We start from the raw sequence: 5,573 nt of genomic DNA on the forward strand, positions 1-5,573 counted from the left end.
TGGCCGGGCGCGGTGGCTCAAGCCTGTAATCCCAGCACTTTGGGAGGCCGAGACGGGTGGATCACGAGGTCAGGAGATCGAGACCATCCTGGCTAACACGGTGAAACCTCGTCTCTACTAAAAAATACAAAAAAAACTAGCCGGGCGAGGTGGCGGGCGCCTGTAGTCCCAGCTACTCCGGAGGCTGAGGCAGGAGAATGGCATAAACCCGGGAGGCGGAGCTTGCCGTGAGCTGAGATCCGGCCACTGCACTCCAGCCTGGGCGACAGAGCAAGACTCCGTCTCAAAAAAAAAAAAATAATAATAATAATGATTATTACTGTTGCAAACCACTTGTCCTAAAAGCTTAGTGTGTGTGATATTTAATAAATGTTTATTAGATTATGTGCTAGTAAACACAAGTCTGTTTTTTTACAAGACTGGTTGGATATAGCCTTAGACATCTTTCAGTTGAATTCAACTACTGGTCCTTGCTGTAGGAGACAGCTTAAAATAAAATAAAAAGTGAATCCAACTACTGAATATACTCTTCCACATAAAAAATGAGCCATTGGAAAAAAAATACAGAATAGTACCTGACCATTCAGAGTAAAAAGATTTTCAATACCTTTAACTGTCTATTACCAAATGAAGAATGCTTCATTTGGGGAGACGGGGGGTTAAAATGAAAAGAATACTTCATGGGGGGGGTGTAAAAACGAAAGTCTCACCCGGCATGGTGGCTCACACCTGTAATCCCAACACTTCGGGAGGCCGAGGCGGGTGGATGACCGGAGGTTGGGAGTTCGAGACCATCCTGACCAACATGGTGAAACACCATCTCTACTAAAAATACAAAATTGGCCAGGCGTGGTGGCGCATGCCTGTAATCCCAGCTACTCGGGAGGCTGAGGCAGGAGAATCGCTTGAACCCGGGAGGCGGAGGTTGCGGTGAGCCGAGATCAAGCTATTGCACTCCAGCCTGGGCAATAAGAGTGAAACACTGTCTCAAAAAAAAGAAAAAAGAAAAAAAGAAAGAATGGCCGGGCGCAGTGGCTCAAGCGAAAAAAAGAAAGAATGGCCGGGCGCAGTGGCTCAAGCGAAAAAAAGAAAGAATGGCCAGGCGCAGTGGCTCAAGCCTGTAATCCCAGCACTTTGGGAGGCCGAGACGGGCGGATCACGAGGTCAGGAGATCGAGACCATCCTGGCTAACACGGTGAAACCCTGTCTCTACTAAAAAAAAATACAAAAAACTAGCCGGGCGAGGTGGCGGGCGCCTGTAGTCCCAGCTACTCGGGAGGCTGAGGCAGGAGAATGGCGTAAACCCGGGAGGCGGAGCTTGCAGTGAGCTGAGATCGGGCCACTGCACTCCAGCCCGGGCAACAGAGCGAGACTCCGTCTCAAAAAAAAAAAAAAAAAAAAAAAAGTATCTGAAGGGTGTGGCAACTAACTCATCCAAGGTCACACAAGTCAGGGCAGAGAGCAACATTCTGCTTTATACTAAACCTCCAGGGGAAATCTTACAATTTCGCCATATAAGTTTTTGTTTTGTTTTACGTAACAACAACAACAAAAAAATAAAAGTAAGGAGAGAGGGCTGTCAGCTTAGTTCACAACTTCTAAACAGAGACAGTGAGATAGCTATTTTGGATAAACAAACACTTGTGCAGGGAGTGGCTGGGAGCTAACCAAAGCCATCAGTCAACAGCATGGGAACAACTGGACAGATCCGTCCGATTTTCAACGCTAGGTTAGAGCCTCCACTCAAAAAGTCGGTTATGAAGGCAAAAGCAGGATCTTTACAGAATGTTGAGAGGATAAATCAAACGGGAAAAATGACTCCATGTGAACTGTATTGCCTCCAAGGGCAAGAAGGCAGTTTTTTTTCTGAAAAAAGAATGGGTGTCAGAACAGCAGTGAATTAAGGTTAAGAAACAAGACTTCTAAAAATCTCTGAAAAGAAACGACTAGGACTGGCAAAGATAATCTTCAAGTGTCCTAAGGGAATCGCAGGAAAACCTTTCCCTCAACCAAAAAGAAGTCGCCGTTCCCCAGTTTAGCCCTAAAAATGGACCCGGGTTTTCCACGTGAAGCTGTCTGTGGGGAAGGACAGCGGCGTGGAGCCAGGGCCGAGCTCCTCCGCCTCCGGCACCCCACGCCGGGAGAAGCCTGCTCAGCAGCGGGGCCGGGCGGCCAGGTCTGGTCTGGGTGAAGCGGACACCTAAGTTCCGAGCACCTTCGGGCGAAGGACCGCGGGTGTAGACACACACACTCAAACTCACGCGTCCTCGGAACCACTGGGGAGTCAGCCGGTGGCTCGATACGGTCTCTGGGCACTTTTCTACCGAGGTGAAAACCACCTCCTCACACAGCTCAGCCTTCCAGGAACCCCACTCCCCTCACCTGGCCCTGGCCCCTGCCCCAGAAGAGATGAAAGAGGAGGCGGCGGCGGTTGCTTCCGACAGGGTCCCCCAGCGGCGGTGAATGCTCCAACCCGCGGCCCTAATCTACCGCCGCCGCCATGTTGGAGGGTGAGGTCACCCCAACGTGTCTTCGTCACGGCCGGCGTCGGGCGGGACCAGGGCGACCGGAGAACCGGAAGGGTATCCGGAGCGGAAGCACCGACCACCGAGGCCGGAGGCCTCTCCGCGGAGATGTGACCTGAAGACCCAAACCCTCCTAGCCCGCCCAAATCTATGATTGCTGACGTTCGGAAATTCCGTTTCCCAAATCATTTCTGGAGTCGAGGGGTTGGGATTCTGACCGGCTGGTTGCTGTGTCGGAGGAAGGGCTGGCGATTCCAGGGAAAGAAGCCTTACTGCATACACAGCCTATGTTCAGTTCCACAAACATGTATTGAGTTTCAAGTGTTTGCCAAGGGAGCAGGTCAAAAAAGTATCTACACAGTCACTACAGCCGCGGTGTTCGCCACTAGTTGGGGCAGATGGTCCTTGAAGGTTGGGAAGGAATTCTGGGGAGGGGATATAGCGGGGTCGTGTAAAGAGGTCCTCCTAGGCGAAGGGAGCTGGCTGAGCAGAAGCGCCACGGCATGAAGGAAGTCCTAACAGTAGTAACCCTTTTTTGTTAACAGTACCTAGCACAGTGCGTGGAACATACTTAACTTGTATTAAGGATGTTTGTTTACTTGAATGCAAGAGTTCTTTGGAGGAGTATCGGAAGGTATGTAGGAGAGAGGATGCAATGTGTTTTAGGGAGAGCAAATAGCCCGTGGTGTGTGTTCTGAACTGGAACAAGAAGGGCATTGACAAGGAGAAGACTGAGCCAGATCAGAAGTGATAAAATCCTGATGGGGAGTGAGTACCAATGGATACAGGATTTCTTTTTGGTGTGATGGTGGCACGACTCTTTGAAATACTGAAAACTATTGTATTGTACACTATAGGTGAATTGTATGGTATGAGATCTATATCTCAACAAAGCTACTCTAAATGAAGTGATGTAAAATAGTTGAACTGCTATTGTGGGGCTGGTGCCACAGGATGCTTTTTAAGCCCGAGTGACTGAGGAAAGGATGGTGCCATTAATAGAGACATAGAGTTTTGCAAAGGAAAAGCTAGTGACCTTGGAGAACTAATAGTACAGACCGGGTGGGGTGGATCACTCCTGTAATCCCAGCACTTTGAGAAGCCAAGGTGTCGGATCACTTGAGGTTAGGAGTTTCAGACCTGCCTGGCCAACATGGTAAAACTCCCCATCTCTACTAAAAATACAAAAAAATAGCCAGGTATGGTGGCACGAGCCTGTAATCCCAGCTACTTGGGAGGCCGAGGCAGGAGAATCCCTTGAGCCTGGGAGGCGAAGGTTGCAGTGAAATGGGTAACCATAAATGAAGACTCTTTTTTTTTTTTTCCTGAGGCAGAGTCTCACTCTGTCGCCCAGGCTGGAGTGCAGGGGTGCGATCTCAGCTCACGGCAACTTCTGCCTTTCAGGTTCAAGCGATTCTCTTGCCTCAGCCTCCCGAGTAGCTGGGATTTCAGGCATGCACCACCACGCCCAGCTAATTTTGTGTTTTTAGTAGAGGCAGAGTTTCTCCACGTTGGTTAGGCTGGTCTTGAACTCCTAACCTCAGGTGATCCGCCTGCTTTGGCCTCCCAAAGTGCTGAGATTACAGACGTGAGCCACCGCGCCTGGCTTTTTAAAAAATTTTTTATAGAGACGGGGTTTCACCATGTTGGCCAGGCTAGTCTGGTACTCCTGACCTCAAGAGATCCGCCCACCTCAGCCTCCCAAAGCACTGGGATTACAGGCATGAGCCACCGCACCCGGCCCTAATTTTACTTTTAAGGTCTGTGCAGTTCACTGTATGTACACTTTACCTAAAAAAACTTTCAAAAATGTAACATGAAATAATTTATTTTGGGGGGTACTAACGTTACCAATTCGATACATACTTAAGTTCATTTATTTCACATTGCTCTCAGTCTTTTCCTTTATTTATTTATTTATTTATTTATTTTTCTCAAGACAGAGTCTTGCTCTGTCGCCCAGGCTGGAGTGCAATGGCGCGATCTCAGCTCACTGAACCTCACCTCCTGGATTCAGGCGATTCTCCTGCTTCAGCCTCCTGAGTAGCTGGGATTACAGGTGCCTGGCACCACACCTGGCTAATTTTTTTTTTTGTATTCTTAGTAGAGATAGGATTTCGCCATGTTGGCCAGGCTGGTCTCCAACTCCTGGCCGTGGGTGATCCATCCGTCTCGGCCTCCCAAAGTGCTGGGATTACAGTCATGAGCCACCATGTCTGGTCTTATTTATTTATTTATTTATTTATTTTATTTATTTTTTTTGAGACGGAGTCTCGCTCTGTCGCCCAGGCTGGAGTGCAGTGGCCGGATCTCAGCTCACTGCAAGCTCCACCTCCCGGGTTTACGCCATTCTCCTGCCTCAGCCTCCCGAGTAGCTGGGACTACAGGCACCCGCCACCTCGCTCGGCTAGTTTTTTTTGTATTTTTTAGTAGAGACAGGGTTTCACTGTGTTAGCCAGGATGGTCTCGATCTCCTGACCTCGTGATCCGCCCGTCTCCGCCTCCCAAAGTGCTGGGATTACAGGCTTGAGCCACCGCGCCCGGCCATTTATTTATTTTTTTAGAGACAAGGTGTCGCTTCTGTTACCCAGCCTGGAGTGCAGTGGTAAAACCATACCTCACTGCATCCTTTTTTTTTTTTTTTTTTGAGACGGAGTTTCACTCTTTGTTGCCCAGGCTGGAGTACAGTAGCGCGATCTTGGCTCACTGCAACCTCCGCCTCTTGGGTTCAAGTGATTCTCCTGTCTCAGCCTCCCGAGTAGCTGGGATTACAGGCACCCGCTACCACGCCTGGCTAATTTTTTGTATTTTTAGTAGAGATGGGGTTTCACCATGTTGGCCAGGCTAGTCTTGAACTTCTTACCTCAGGTGATCCACCCGCCTCAGCCTCCCAAAGTGCTGAGATTACAAGTGTGAGCCACCACGCCCGACCTTCCATGTGTTTTTTAAAGCAGTCTTTACATGAAAAAAAGATGTTATTTATTCAGGAATTATGACTTTGAAATGTGATAAGCTGAGTTCCTAATTCAGAAAAAAAGCATCAAGTGA

The 5,573-nt window shown here is 49.0% G+C and overlaps 1 protein-coding gene across 7 annotated transcripts in view; it reads right to left on the reverse strand.

Annotated features, from left to right (window-relative positions):
- BCL2L13 (BCL2 like 13) overlaps positions 1-2,683 on the reverse strand; it is a 115,202-nt gene extending 112,519 nt beyond the window's left edge. For 4 of the 7 annotated variants that reach the window (XR_001889040.1, XM_017891331.1, XM_017891337.1 and 1 more), the window contains exon 1: positions 2,383-2,683. The gene's annotated coding sequence lies outside the window, so the exon portion shown is untranslated. The remainder of the gene's footprint in view (positions 1-2,382) is intronic. The other 3 variants (XM_017891335.1, XM_017891333.1, XM_017891334.1) reach the window with 2 other exon arrangements.
- Between the last annotated feature and the right edge of the window lie 2,890 nt (positions 2,684-5,573).

Source organism: Rhinopithecus bieti, unplaced genomic scaffold (assembly GCF_001698545.2).
Source record: "Rhinopithecus bieti isolate Rb0 unplaced genomic scaffold, ASM169854v2 scaffold_20777, whole genome shotgun sequence".
NCBI classification, from domain to species: Eukaryota; Metazoa; Chordata; class Mammalia; order Primates; family Cercopithecidae; genus Rhinopithecus; species Rhinopithecus bieti.